We start from the raw sequence: 13,211 nt of genomic DNA on the forward strand, positions 1-13,211 counted from the left end.
ATCTGTGGATTCAAATTGTGCAGTATTCCACACAGAGTTGATTAAGGTTCTTTGGGGTATATCTAATTCAAATTGGGTTGGAAAATTCTTTTCTGCAATTTCTCCACTCCAAATTGGAACAGAATATTGTTGATTATCATGTAACCAAGTGGACGAGACATGCTGTAATGAAAATGATTAGAGAAAAGATATTTGGAAAATATGAAAAATTTTATGTATAGTAAAAAATAAAATTTTAATTGTTTGAAAATATGAGTAAAAGATTGGAAATGGGAAAATAAAGTAGGATAGGAAAAACAAGGAAAGGAAGGGGAAAAAAGATGATTAGTTTGGATTTGATTAAGTGTTTTGGAAATGGATTGATCTTGTAGGATCTGAACATTATTTGATTGGAGTAAGAAATCAAATTTGACCTTTTCACCTAAGGGGTGACTGATTATTCCATCATTTTCTGTGGTAAATGGGTATAACAAAGAGAGAAAGGGAATACCTAAAATAACTTGATCTGTCATGTTTCTAACAAGGACAAACGATGTTTTGAAACAAATTTTATTATGACAAATATGTGCGTGATTAATTTCGTATTGTAAATCCATTTTACTTCCGTTACCGTTAGCAGAGTTTAATCTTTCTTTAGTTTTTGTATAATATTTACTAGGGATGAGTCCTTCTTGGACACAATTTAAATCTGCACCTGAATCTAAAAGTGCGATCGTCGTTAATTGAAAGTCTTTAATGATTATTGTGATTTTTATGTGCCATTTTCGAAGTTTGATTTTTTGAATTGAAGCTAAACAATTATCATGGGAAGATCCTTCTTCCTGTTCTTCAAGTTGATTAGGAATAAGTTTTTGAGGGTTTTCCTGAATAAATTGTCATTTGTGTTTGATTAAATGATTTTCTAATTTTAATTCTTTAATTTCGGACTTGATGGTTTTAATCTCTGATTGTAGATCTTGAATAGTTATGTGTCTATTTTTTGATTTATTAAAAGTTTGTAAGGCTTCTGTTAAACAGATTTTTTGAGTACTTTTATTAAGTTGATTTGTTTCTTTGTGTTTATCAGTTATGATCTTGTTATATTTTCTCATGTATTCTATCCTTTCATCAGGATTTTCTAATTTGCTAAGTAATTCTAAGATTATATCTTCATCTTCAGTAGAATTAGTTAAGACATTAAGTAATTTATTACAACAGGTATCTAGACAACAGGCATCTAAACATCCTAAAGTAATATTAGGGTTATCTGTGTCACTAATGGATTCAGAGTGAATAATTGATTCGTCAGAACTTGATTCAGTGTAAATATTATTTTCACTATGTTCACTATCTGTGTTGTGAATTCCTAAGACATTGATTAAGTTTTGTTTGTGATCTTCGGGAATTTCTAATTGTTTGATTATTTGCTTAAATTTACATTCGTTAGCAAAATGACCAAATTTATTGCATTTAAAACATTTGATTTTAGTTTTATCTTTTGAATCTTTTTTATGTTTATTTGATTTGTAGAATTTATCATAATTGGGTTTATTAAACTTATTGATTTTATAATAAGTTTTATGGTTTGAATATTTATTATTTCGACAGTTGAAAAAATAATCATTCCCCATTTAAATAATCAAGTCATAGCCTCACCATTTAAAACTTTCACTCATGAAAGCAAAGATTTAATTAATGAAATTGGAAAAGTCATTGAATCAAATAATTACACAAATCAAAGTATTATTACAGTAGGCAAATAACTAGATAAAATAGAAACCAAAATTGATAATTCCTCTAAAGAAGAAATTAAACCACAACCACCTATAAAAATTCCAGAATACTAAAAACAAAACTTAATCAATGTCTTAGGAATTCACAACACAGATAGTGAACATAGTGAAAATAATATTTACACTGAATCAAATTCTGACGAATCAAGTATTCACTTTGAATCCACTAGTGACACAGATAACCCTAATATTACTTTAGGATGTTTAGATGCCTGTTGTCTAGATACCTGTTGTAATAAATTACTTAATGTCTTAACTAATTCTACTGAAGATGAAGATATAATCTTAGAATTACTTAGCAAATTGGAAAATCCTGATGAAATGATAGAATACATGAGAAAATATAAAAAGATCATAACTGATAAACACAAAGAAACAAATCAACTTAATAAAAGTACTCAAAAAATCTGTTTAACAAAAGCCTTACAAACTTTTAATAAATCAAAAAATAAACACATAACTGTTCAAGATCTACAATCAGAGATTAAAACCATTAAGTCCGAAATTAAAGAATTAAAATTAAAAAATCATTTAATTAAACACCAATTACAATTTATTCAGGAAAACCCTCAAAAACTTATTCCTAATCAACTTGAAAAACAAGAAGAAGGATCTTCCCATGATAACTGTTTAACTTCAATTCAAAAAATCAAACTTCGAAAATGGCACATAAAAATCACAATAATCATTAAAAACTTTCAATTAACGATACATAATATATATATATATATATATATGTATAAATATTTTCTATTTATTTATATTCACAAATATATGATATATGATGATGAAACTGTTATAATAATCATGGAATATAAACTATTATATAATAAAAATATAGCATTTTTTTTTCATATACCATGAAAGAAAAAAGTATAAGCAAACAACTTAACTTTTTAGAATGCATTTTAATTTTTTATGGCAAAAAAAAAAAAAAGAATAACGAGAAAACTAAATGAATAAAACAAATGCAAAAGTAAATAAAACATTGGAAAAAATGGAACCTTATTTATGGTAAAACAGACATACTACAGAAGTATGCTGGAATGCCATTTCATGTTCCATGAGTAGCAAAGGCCATTCGTGTAAAAATTAGTAATTTTTTTTTTTTATTAGATCTGGGATCTTCTAAATTTTTAATTAAATATGCTTTAATTGTAATTTTACAAACTATCACATATAAATTAAGTCACCTCACTGTCACCTCACTGCTTCATTCTACATGTTTTCACAGTAATTCATTAAAAAAAATAGCTTATTAGATTCTACTTTTTAAATATGATGAAAAAGGATTAATTTTGATATAAAAAAAGTTAAAAAGATTTTCAATGAATCTACCTCTCTAGCGATACCATCCCCAACATATTATTCAGTATGATCATTGTACTCTTATCAATAATCGCGTTACAAATATCTCATTTTATATTCATCTATTTTTTTAAACTTCAAGTACCTTTTTGGTCCATCCACTTTACGATTTTTATATTTTGATTTTGCTTTATAACTATTGCTAAAATAATTACAAATAGGCAATACTTTTTTAATTTTTGCTTAGAAGTGAGAACGAATAGGCAATATTTGTGAAAGTAGCTAGCTAGCTGTACATTTGGAAATTCCTATATACTGTATACATAGTTGTGAAGTAGTAATTCCTTTGTAAATCCTAATGAAATGCCTATATATTCCAAAACAAATAGCTTATACGCGCAATTTGTCTTTCCACATTGACACGGTCTTTGGCTTAAATTGTTAAGGACACGTACCATGTGAAGTCCTCATGTCATGATTTATTACTGTTGTCATATAAGTTATATAAAGTATGTATAGATATTACTTCCTTACTCAGAATTATACCGTATGTTATATAAAGTATGTATAGATATTACTTCCTTGTGAATAGTAACTCTCGTGATATGCTTTTGTGAGTGGAATTCTGAAAATAACTCTGCACTATTGGAGATTTCTTATGTTGATTATGACTCAGCCTTCCATTATGTTGTCTATATTGAAAGCTTCTTCATCTTCAAATTGGTAGGCATTATCTTCGTCTTGATTAAATTCTATGTCTTCTTCTGATTCTTGATTGTGTTCAGTGTTGATTATTCTGTGTTTTTTGAACATCTTGTGGTAAGTAGCAGCAAGGTCTGGATACATTGTCTTGTAGTGGAAAGAGGCAAAGACATCATTCCAGACAAATTTGAAACTAGTATGAATATATAGTTTTGTATATTGATTTTCTTTAGCTAAGAAATATTTTTGATTAATTCCTTGGTGATTAAAATTGTCACCAAAGACAGCAGCTCTCCAATGGCATAGCTGTTTTGTAATAGGATTAGAGCATCTGCGGACTTCTTGATCTTGTCTGAGGTGATTAGTAGCATATTTTGATTTTTCAAAAGTGATTAGGCGTCTTGCTGGCTCCCATCCATGGATCCATTCTGGAGGTGTGGATGTGATGTAAACAGCAATATATCCTTGTTTAAGGGGACTATAATGGTGAGGTAGGAAGGGACATGTGATGGCCATTTTTAATAATTCAGTACAGTTTTGGGCTTGATTTGTGTGGGTGAATATGATTGTGCCAATTAATTTCCAATCGAATAAGGTGGCCCATGTGATTATTTTACCTTGAAATATGAAATTGGGAAAGGTTGGGGCATATAGTCCAAGTCGGTGGATGGCATAACTGATTTCATGTTTGCAACCGACGTGATTAAGTGGAATTGTAGCAGGGTCACATGTAGTACATTTTTTATTAGAGGGGTGTAAGGCAGCTTCAGTGTATACATACATCCCGTGGGGACAAATATGGGGTGATTCTACAAAGCAGAGTAGCATTCTTTGGAGAAAGCTAAACTCTTCATAGAATTGTTTCTTTTTTATTTTCCAGATGTGGGAAATGATTTCACTGGGTAAGCCAGCTTGGTGTAACCATTGATTTGGATAGAAAAATATACAGGCAGGATTCCATGGTAAGGTGTGGGATTTGATTGGGAGTATGGAAGAATAAGGGGTATGACTGGTGGATCCTTGGGTTTGATTTAAAGGTTGCTTTTGTTTTTTGGTCCAATAATCTAAGTCCTTTTGGAGGTGATTGATGTGGATTTGGTGAATGGCATTGTTATGGAGTAAGGTTTGGATTTGGTGTTCGAGACATCTTTTGTCATGTTGGAGTTGATTGACTTGAGCTTCTAAGGGGTGATCTAAATATGGATTGTTAAAAAGGTCAAATGGGCTCTGGTGTAGGACAACTAGAGTATATTGATTATGTGGGTCAACAACAACAGTGATTGGAGGAGAATGGGAGTGTTACATTTTATGGGTAGATTGTGAACTGGAGGCGTGATTAGAGGTGGTTTTTTGGACATAGCGGAGTGTTTTGGAAAACTCTGGGTCCATTCTGACCCATGGATGAATAAAGGCTTTGGGACCTAATTCTCTGTAAGTGATTTCAAGGGCTTCCCTGAGGCTATAATAACCTCGATATTGGGTATTGATTTGACCGGCAATTTCATGGGCTATTGGGACCAGGTTTTGTAAAGGCCAGGGTTTGGGCCATTGAATAGGATATAATGGGAGAAATATTGACTATCGGCCTTTTGACGGATTGATTGTAAATAAAAGCAAAGGTTATCTAAGGCATGAATAAAATCTGATTTTTGATCTGTGGATTCAAATTGTGCAGTATTCCACACAGAGTTGATTAAGGTTCTTTGGGGTATATCTAATTCAAATTGGGTTGGAAAATTCTTTTCTGCAATTTCTCCACTCCAAATTGGAACAGAATATTGTTGATTATCATGTAACCAAGTGGACGAGACATGCTGTAATGAAAATGATTAGAGAAAAGATATTTGGAAAATATGAAAAATTTTATGTATAGTAAAAAATAAAATTTTAATTGTTTGAAAATATGAGTAAAAGATTGGAAATGGGAAAATAAAGTAGGATAGGAAAAACAAGGAAAGGAAGGGGAAAAAAGATGATTAGTTTGGATTTGATTAAGTGTTTTGGAAATGGATTGATCTTGTAGGATCTGAACATTATTTGATTGGAGTAAGAAATCAAATTTGACCTTTTCACCTAAGGGGTGACTGATTATTCCATCATTTTCTGTGGTAAATGGGTATAACAAAGAGAGAAAGGGAATACCTAAAATAACTTGATCTGTCATGTTTCTAACAAGGACAAACGATGTTTTGAAACAAATTTTATTATGACAAATATGTGCGTGATTAATTTCGTATTGTAAATCCATTTTACTTCCGTTACCGTTAGCAGAGTTTAATCTTTCTTTAGTTTTTGTATAATATTTACTAGGGATGAGTCCTTCTTGGACACAATTTAAATCTGCACCTGAATCTAAAAGTGCGATCGTCGTTAATTGAAAGTCTTTAATGATTATTGTGATTTTTATGTGCCATTTTCGAAGTTTGATTTTTTGAATTGAAGCTAAACAATTATCATGGGAAGATCCTTCTTCCTGTTCTTCAAGTTGATTAGGAATAAGTTTTTGAGGGTTTTCCTGAATAAATTGTCATTTGTGTTTGATTAAATGATTTTCTAATTTTAATTCTTTAATTTCGGACTTGATGGTTTTAATCTCTGATTGTAGATCTTGAATAGTTATGTGTCTATTTTTTGATTTATTAAAAGTTTGTAAGGCTTCTGTTAAACAGATTTTTTGAGTACTTTTATTAAGTTGATTTGTTTCTTTGTGTTTATCAGTTATGATCTTGTTATATTTTCTCATGTATTCTATCCTTTCATCAGGATTTTCTAATTTGCTAAGTAATTCTAAGATTATATCTTCATCTTCAGTAGAATTAGTTAAGACATTAAGTAATTTATTACAACAGGTATCTAGACAACAGGCATCTAAACATCCTAAAGTAATATTAGGGTTATCTGTGTCACTAATGGATTCAGAGTGAATAATTGATTCGTCAGAACTTGATTCAGTGTAAATATTATTTTCACTATGTTCACTATCTGTGTTGTGAATTCCTAAGACATTGATTAAGTTTTGTTTGTGATCTTCGGGAATTTCTAATTGTTTGATTATTTGCTTAAATTTACATTCGTTAGCAAAATGACCAAATTTATTGCATTTAAAACATTTGATTTTAGTTTTATCTTTTGAATCTTTTTTATGTTTATTTGATTTGTAGAATTTATCATAATTGGGTTTATTAAACTTATTGATTTTATAATAAGTTTTATGGTTTGAATATTTATTATTTCGACAGTTGAAAAAATAATCATTCCCCATTTAAATAATCAAGTCATAGCCTCACCATTTAAAACTTTCACTCATGAAAGCAAAGATTTAATTAATGAAATTGGAAAAGTCATTGAATCAAATAATTACACAAATCAAAGTATTATTACAGTAGGCAAATAACTAGATAAAATAGAAACCAAAATTGATAATTCCTCTAAAGAAGAAATTAAACCACAACCACCTATAAAAATTCCAGAATACTAAAAACAAAACTTAATCAATGTCTTAGGAATTCACAACACAGATAGTGAACATAGTGAAAATAATATTTACACTGAATCAAATTCTGACGAATCAAGTATTCACTTTGAATCCACTAGTGACACAGATAACCCTAATATTACTTTAGGATGTTTAGATGCCTGTTGTCTAGATACCTGTTGTAATAAATTACTTAATGTCTTAACTAATTCTACTGAAGATGAAGATATAATCTTAGAATTACTTAGCAAATTGGAAAATCCTGATGAAATGATAGAATACATGAGAAAATATAAAAAGATCATAACTGATAAACACAAAGAAACAAATCAACTTAATAAAAGTACTCAAAAAATCTGTTTAACAAAAGCCTTACAAACTTTTAATAAATCAAAAAATAAACACATAACTGTTCAAGATCTACAATCAGAGATTAAAACCATTAAGTCCGAAATTAAAGAATTAAAATTAAAAAATCATTTAATTAAACACCAATTACAATTTATTCAGGAAAACCCTCAAAAACTTATTCCTAATCAACTTGAAAAACAAGAAGAAGGATCTTCCCATGATAACTGTTTAACTTCAATTCAAAAAATCAAACTTCGAAAATGGCACATAAAAATCACAATAATCATTAAAAACTTTCAATTAACGATACATAATATATATATATATATATATGTATAAATATTTTCTATTTATTTATATTCACAAATATATGATATATGATGATGAAACTGTTATAATAATCATGGAATATAAACTATTATATAATAAAAATATAGCATTTTTTTTTCATATACCATGAAAGAAAAAAGTATAAGCAAACAACTTAACTTTTTAGAATGCATTTTAATTTTTTATGGCAAAAAAAAAAAAAAGAATAACGAGAAAACTAAATGAATAAAACAAATGCAAAAGTAAATAAAACATTGGAAAAAATGGAACCTTATTTATGGTAAAACAGACATACTACAGAAGTATGCTGGAATGCCATTTCATGTTCCATGAGTAGCAAAGGCCATTCGTGTAAAAATTAGTAATTTTTTTTTTTTATTAGATCTGGGATCTTCTAAATTTTTAATTAAATATGCTTTAATTGTAATTTTACAAACTATCACATATAAATTAAGTCACCTCACTGTCACCTCACTGCTTCATTCTACATGTTTTCACAGTAATTCATTAAAAAAAATAGCTTATTAGATTCTACTTTTTAAATATGATGAAAAAGGATTAATTTTGATATAAAAAAAGTTAAAAAGATTTTCAATGAATCTACCTCTCTAGCGATACCATCCCCAACATATTATTCAGTATGATCATTGTACTCTTATCAATAATCGCGTTACAAATATCTCATTTTATATTCATCTATTTTTTTAAACTTCAAGTACCTTTTTGGTCCATCCACTTTACGATTTTTATATTTTGATTTTGCTTTATAACTATTGCTAAAATAATTACAAATAGGCAATACTTTTTTAATTTTTGCTTAGAAGTGAGAACGAATAGGCAATATTTGTGAAAGTAGCTAGCTAGCTGTACATTTGGAAATTCCTATATACTGTATACATAGTTGTGAAGTAGTAATTCCTTTGTAAATCCTAATGAAATGCCTATATATTCCAAAACAAATAGCTTATACGCGCAATTTGTCTTTCCACATTGACACGGTCTTTGGCTTAAATTGTTAAGGACACGTACCATGTGAAGTCCTCATGTCATGATTTATTACTGTTGTCATATAAGTTATATAAAGTATGTATAGATATTACTTCCTTACTCAGAATTATACCGTATGTTATATAAAGTATGTATAGATATTACTTCCTTGTGAATAGTAACTCTCGTGATATGCTTTTGTGAGTGGAATTCTGAAAATAACTCTGCACTATTGGAGATTTCTTATGTTGATTATGACTCAGCCTTCCATTATGTTGTCTATATTGAAAGCTTCTTCATCTTCAAATTGGTAGGCATTATCTTCGTCTTGATTAAATTCTATGTCTTCTTCTGATTCTTGATTGTGTTCAGTGTTGATTATTCTGTGTTTTTTGAACATCTTGTGGTAAGTAGCAGCAAGGTCTGGATACATTGTCTTGTAGTGGAAAGAGGCAAAGACATCATTCCAGACAAATTTGAAACTAGTATGAATATATAGTTTTGTATATTGATTTTCTTTAGCTAAGAAATATTTTTGATTAATTCCTTGGTGATTAAAATTGTCACCAAAGACAGCAGCTCTCCAATGGCATAGCTGTTTTGTAATAGGATTAGAGCATCTGCGGACTTCTTGATCTTGTCTGAGGTGATTAGTAGCATATTTTGATTTTTCAAAAGTGATTAGGCGTCTTGCTGGCTCCCATCCATGGATCCATTCTGGAGGTGTGGATGTGATGTAAACAGCAATATATCCTTGTTTAAGGGGACTATAATGGTGAGGTAGGAAGGGACATGTGATGGCCATTTTTAATAATTCAGTACAGTTTTGGGCTTGATTTGTGTGGGTGAATATGATTGTGCCAATTAATTTCCAATCGAATAAGGTGGCCCATGTGATTATTTTACCTTGAAATATGAAATTGGGAAAGGTTGGGGCATATAGTCCAAGTCGGTGGATGGCATAACTGATTTCATGTTTGCAACCGACGTGATTAAGTGGAATTGTAGCAGGGTCACATGTAGTACATTTTTTATTAGAGGGGTGTAAGGCAGCTTCAGTGTATACATACATCCCGTGGGGACAAATATGGGGTGATTCTACAAAGCAGAGTAGCATTCTTTGGAGAAAGCTAAACTCTTCATAGAATTGTTTCTTTTTTATTTTCCAGATGTGGGAAATGATTTCACTGGGTAAGCCAGCTTGGTGTAACCATTGATTTGGATAGAAAAATATACAGGCAGGATTCCATGGTAAGGTGTGGGATTTGATTGGGAGTATGGAAGAATAAGGGGTATGACTGGTGGATCCTTGGGTTTGATTTAAAGGTTGCTTTTGTTTTTTGGTCCAATAATCTAAGTCCTTTTGGAGGTGATTGATGTGGATTTGGTGAATGGCATTGTTATGGAGTAAGGTTTGGATTTGGTGTTCGAGACATCTTTTGTCATGTTGGAGTTGATTGACTTGAGCTTCTAAGGGGTGATCTAAATATGGATTGTTAAAAAGGTCAAATGGGCTCTGGTGTAGGACAACTAGAGTATATTGATTATGTGGGTCAACAACAACAGTGATTGGAGGAGAATGGGAGTGTTACATTTTATGGGTAGATTGTGAACTGGAGGCGTGATTAGAGGTGGTTTTTTGGACATAGCGGAGTGTTTTGGAAAACTCTGGGTCCATTCTGACCCATGGATGAATAAAGGCTTTGGGACCTAATTCTCTGTAAGTGATTTCAAGGGCTTCCCTGAGGCTATAATAACCTCGATATTGGGTATTGATTTGACCGGCAATTTCATGGGCTATTGGGACCAGGTTTTGTAAAGGCCAGGGTTTGGGCCATTGAATAGGATATAATGGGAGAAATATTGACTATCGGCCTTTTGACGGATTGATTGTAAATAAAAGCAAAGGTTATCTAAGGCATGAATAAAATCTGATTTTTGATCTGTGGATTCAAATTGTGCAGTATTCCACACAGAGTTGATTAAGGTTCTTTGGGGTATATCTAATTCAAATTGGGTTGGAAAATTCTTTTCTGCAATTTCTCCACTCCAAATTGGAACAGAATATTGTTGATTATCATGTAACCAAGTGGACGAGACATGCTGTAATGAAAATGATTAGAGAAAAGATATTTGGAAAATATGAAAAATTTTATGTATAGTAAAAAATAAAATTTTAATTGTTTGAAAATATGAGTAAAAGATTGGAAATGGGAAAATAAAGTAGGATAGGAAAAACAAGGAAAGGAAGGGGAAAAAAGATGATTAGTTTGGATTTGATTAAGTGTTTTGGAAATGGATTGATCTTGTAGGATCTGAACATTATTTGATTGGAGTAAGAAATCAAATTTGACCTTTTCACCTAAGGGGTGACTGATTATTCCATCATTTTCTGTGGTAAATGGGTATAACAAAGAGAGAAAGGGAATACCTAAAATAACTTGATCTGTCATGTTTCTAACAAGGACAAACGATGTTTTGAAACAAATTTTATTATGACAAATATGTGCGTGATTAATTTCGTATTGTAAATCCATTTTACTTCCGTTACCGTTAGCAGAGTTTAATCTTTCTTTAGTTTTTGTATAATATTTACTAGGGATGAGTCCTTCTTGGACACAATTTAAATCTGCACCTGAATCTAAAAGTGCGATCGTCGTTAATTGAAAGTCTTTAATGATTATTGTGATTTTTATGTGCCATTTTCGAAGTTTGATTTTTTGAATTGAAGCTAAACAATTATCATGGGAAGATCCTTCTTCCTGTTCTTCAAGTTGATTAGGAATAAGTTTTTGAGGGTTTTCCTGAATAAATTGTCATTTGTGTTTGATTAAATGATTTTCTAATTTTAATTCTTTAATTTCGGACTTGATGGTTTTAATCTCTGATTGTAGATCTTGAATAGTTATGTGTCTATTTTTTGATTTATTAAAAGTTTGTAAGGCTTCTGTTAAACAGATTTTTTGAGTACTTTTATTAAGTTGATTTGTTTCTTTGTGTTTATCAGTTATGATCTTGTTATATTTTCTCATGTATTCTATCCTTTCATCAGGATTTTCTAATTTGCTAAGTAATTCTAAGATTATATCTTCATCTTCAGTAGAATTAGTTAAGACATTAAGTAATTTATTACAACAGGTATCTAGACAACAGGCATCTAAACATCCTAAAGTAATATTAGGGTTATCTGTGTCACTAATGGATTCAGAGTGAATAATTGATTCGTCAGAACTTGATTCAGTGTAAATATTATTTTCACTATGTTCACTATCTGTGTTGTGAATTCCTAAGACATTGATTAAGTTTTGTTTGTGATCTTCGGGAATTTCTAATTGTTTGATTATTTGCTTAAATTTACATTCGTTAGCAAAATGACCAAATTTATTGCATTTAAAACATTTGATTTTAGTTTTATCTTTTGAATCTTTTTTATGTTTATTTGATTTGTAGAATTTATCATAATTGGGTTTATTAAACTTATTGATTTTATAATAAGTTTTATGGTTTGAATATTTATTATTTCGACAGTTGAAAAAATAATCATTCCCCATTTAAATAATCAAGTCATAGCCTCACCATTTAAAACTTTCACTCATGAAAGCAAAGATTTAATTAATGAAATTGGAAAAGTCATTGAATCAAATAATTACACAAATCAAAGTATTATTACAGTAGGCAAATAACTAGATAAAATAGAAACCAAAATTGATAATTCCTCTAAAGAAGAAATTAAACCACAACCACCTATAAAAATTCCAGAATACTAAAAACAAAACTTAATCAATGTCTTAGGAATTCACAACACAGATAGTGAACATAGTGAAAATAATATTTACACTGAATCAAATTCTGACGAATCAAGTATTCACTTTGAATCCACTAGTGACACAGATAACCCTAATATTACTTTAGGATGTTTAGATGCCTGTTGTCTAGATACCTGTTGTAATAAATTACTTAATGTCTTAACTAATTCTACTGAAGATGAAGATATAATCTTAGAATTACTTAGCAAATTGGAAAATCCTGATGAAATGATAGAATACATGAGAAAATATAAAAAGATCATAACTGATAAACACAAAGAAACAAATCAACTTAATAAAAGTACTCAAAAAATCTGTTTAACAAAAGCCTTACAAACTTTTAATAAATCAAAAAATAAACACATAACTGTTCAAGATCTACAATCAGAGATTAAAACCATTAAGTCCGAAATTAAAGAATTAAAATTAAAAAATCATTTAATTAAACACCAATTACAATTTATTCAGGAAAACCCTCAA

The sequence above is a fragment of the Ziziphus jujuba genome, chromosome 7 (genome assembly GCF_031755915.1).
Source record: "Ziziphus jujuba cultivar Dongzao chromosome 7, ASM3175591v1".
NCBI lineage: Eukaryota > Viridiplantae > Streptophyta > Magnoliopsida > Rosales > Rhamnaceae > Ziziphus > Ziziphus jujuba.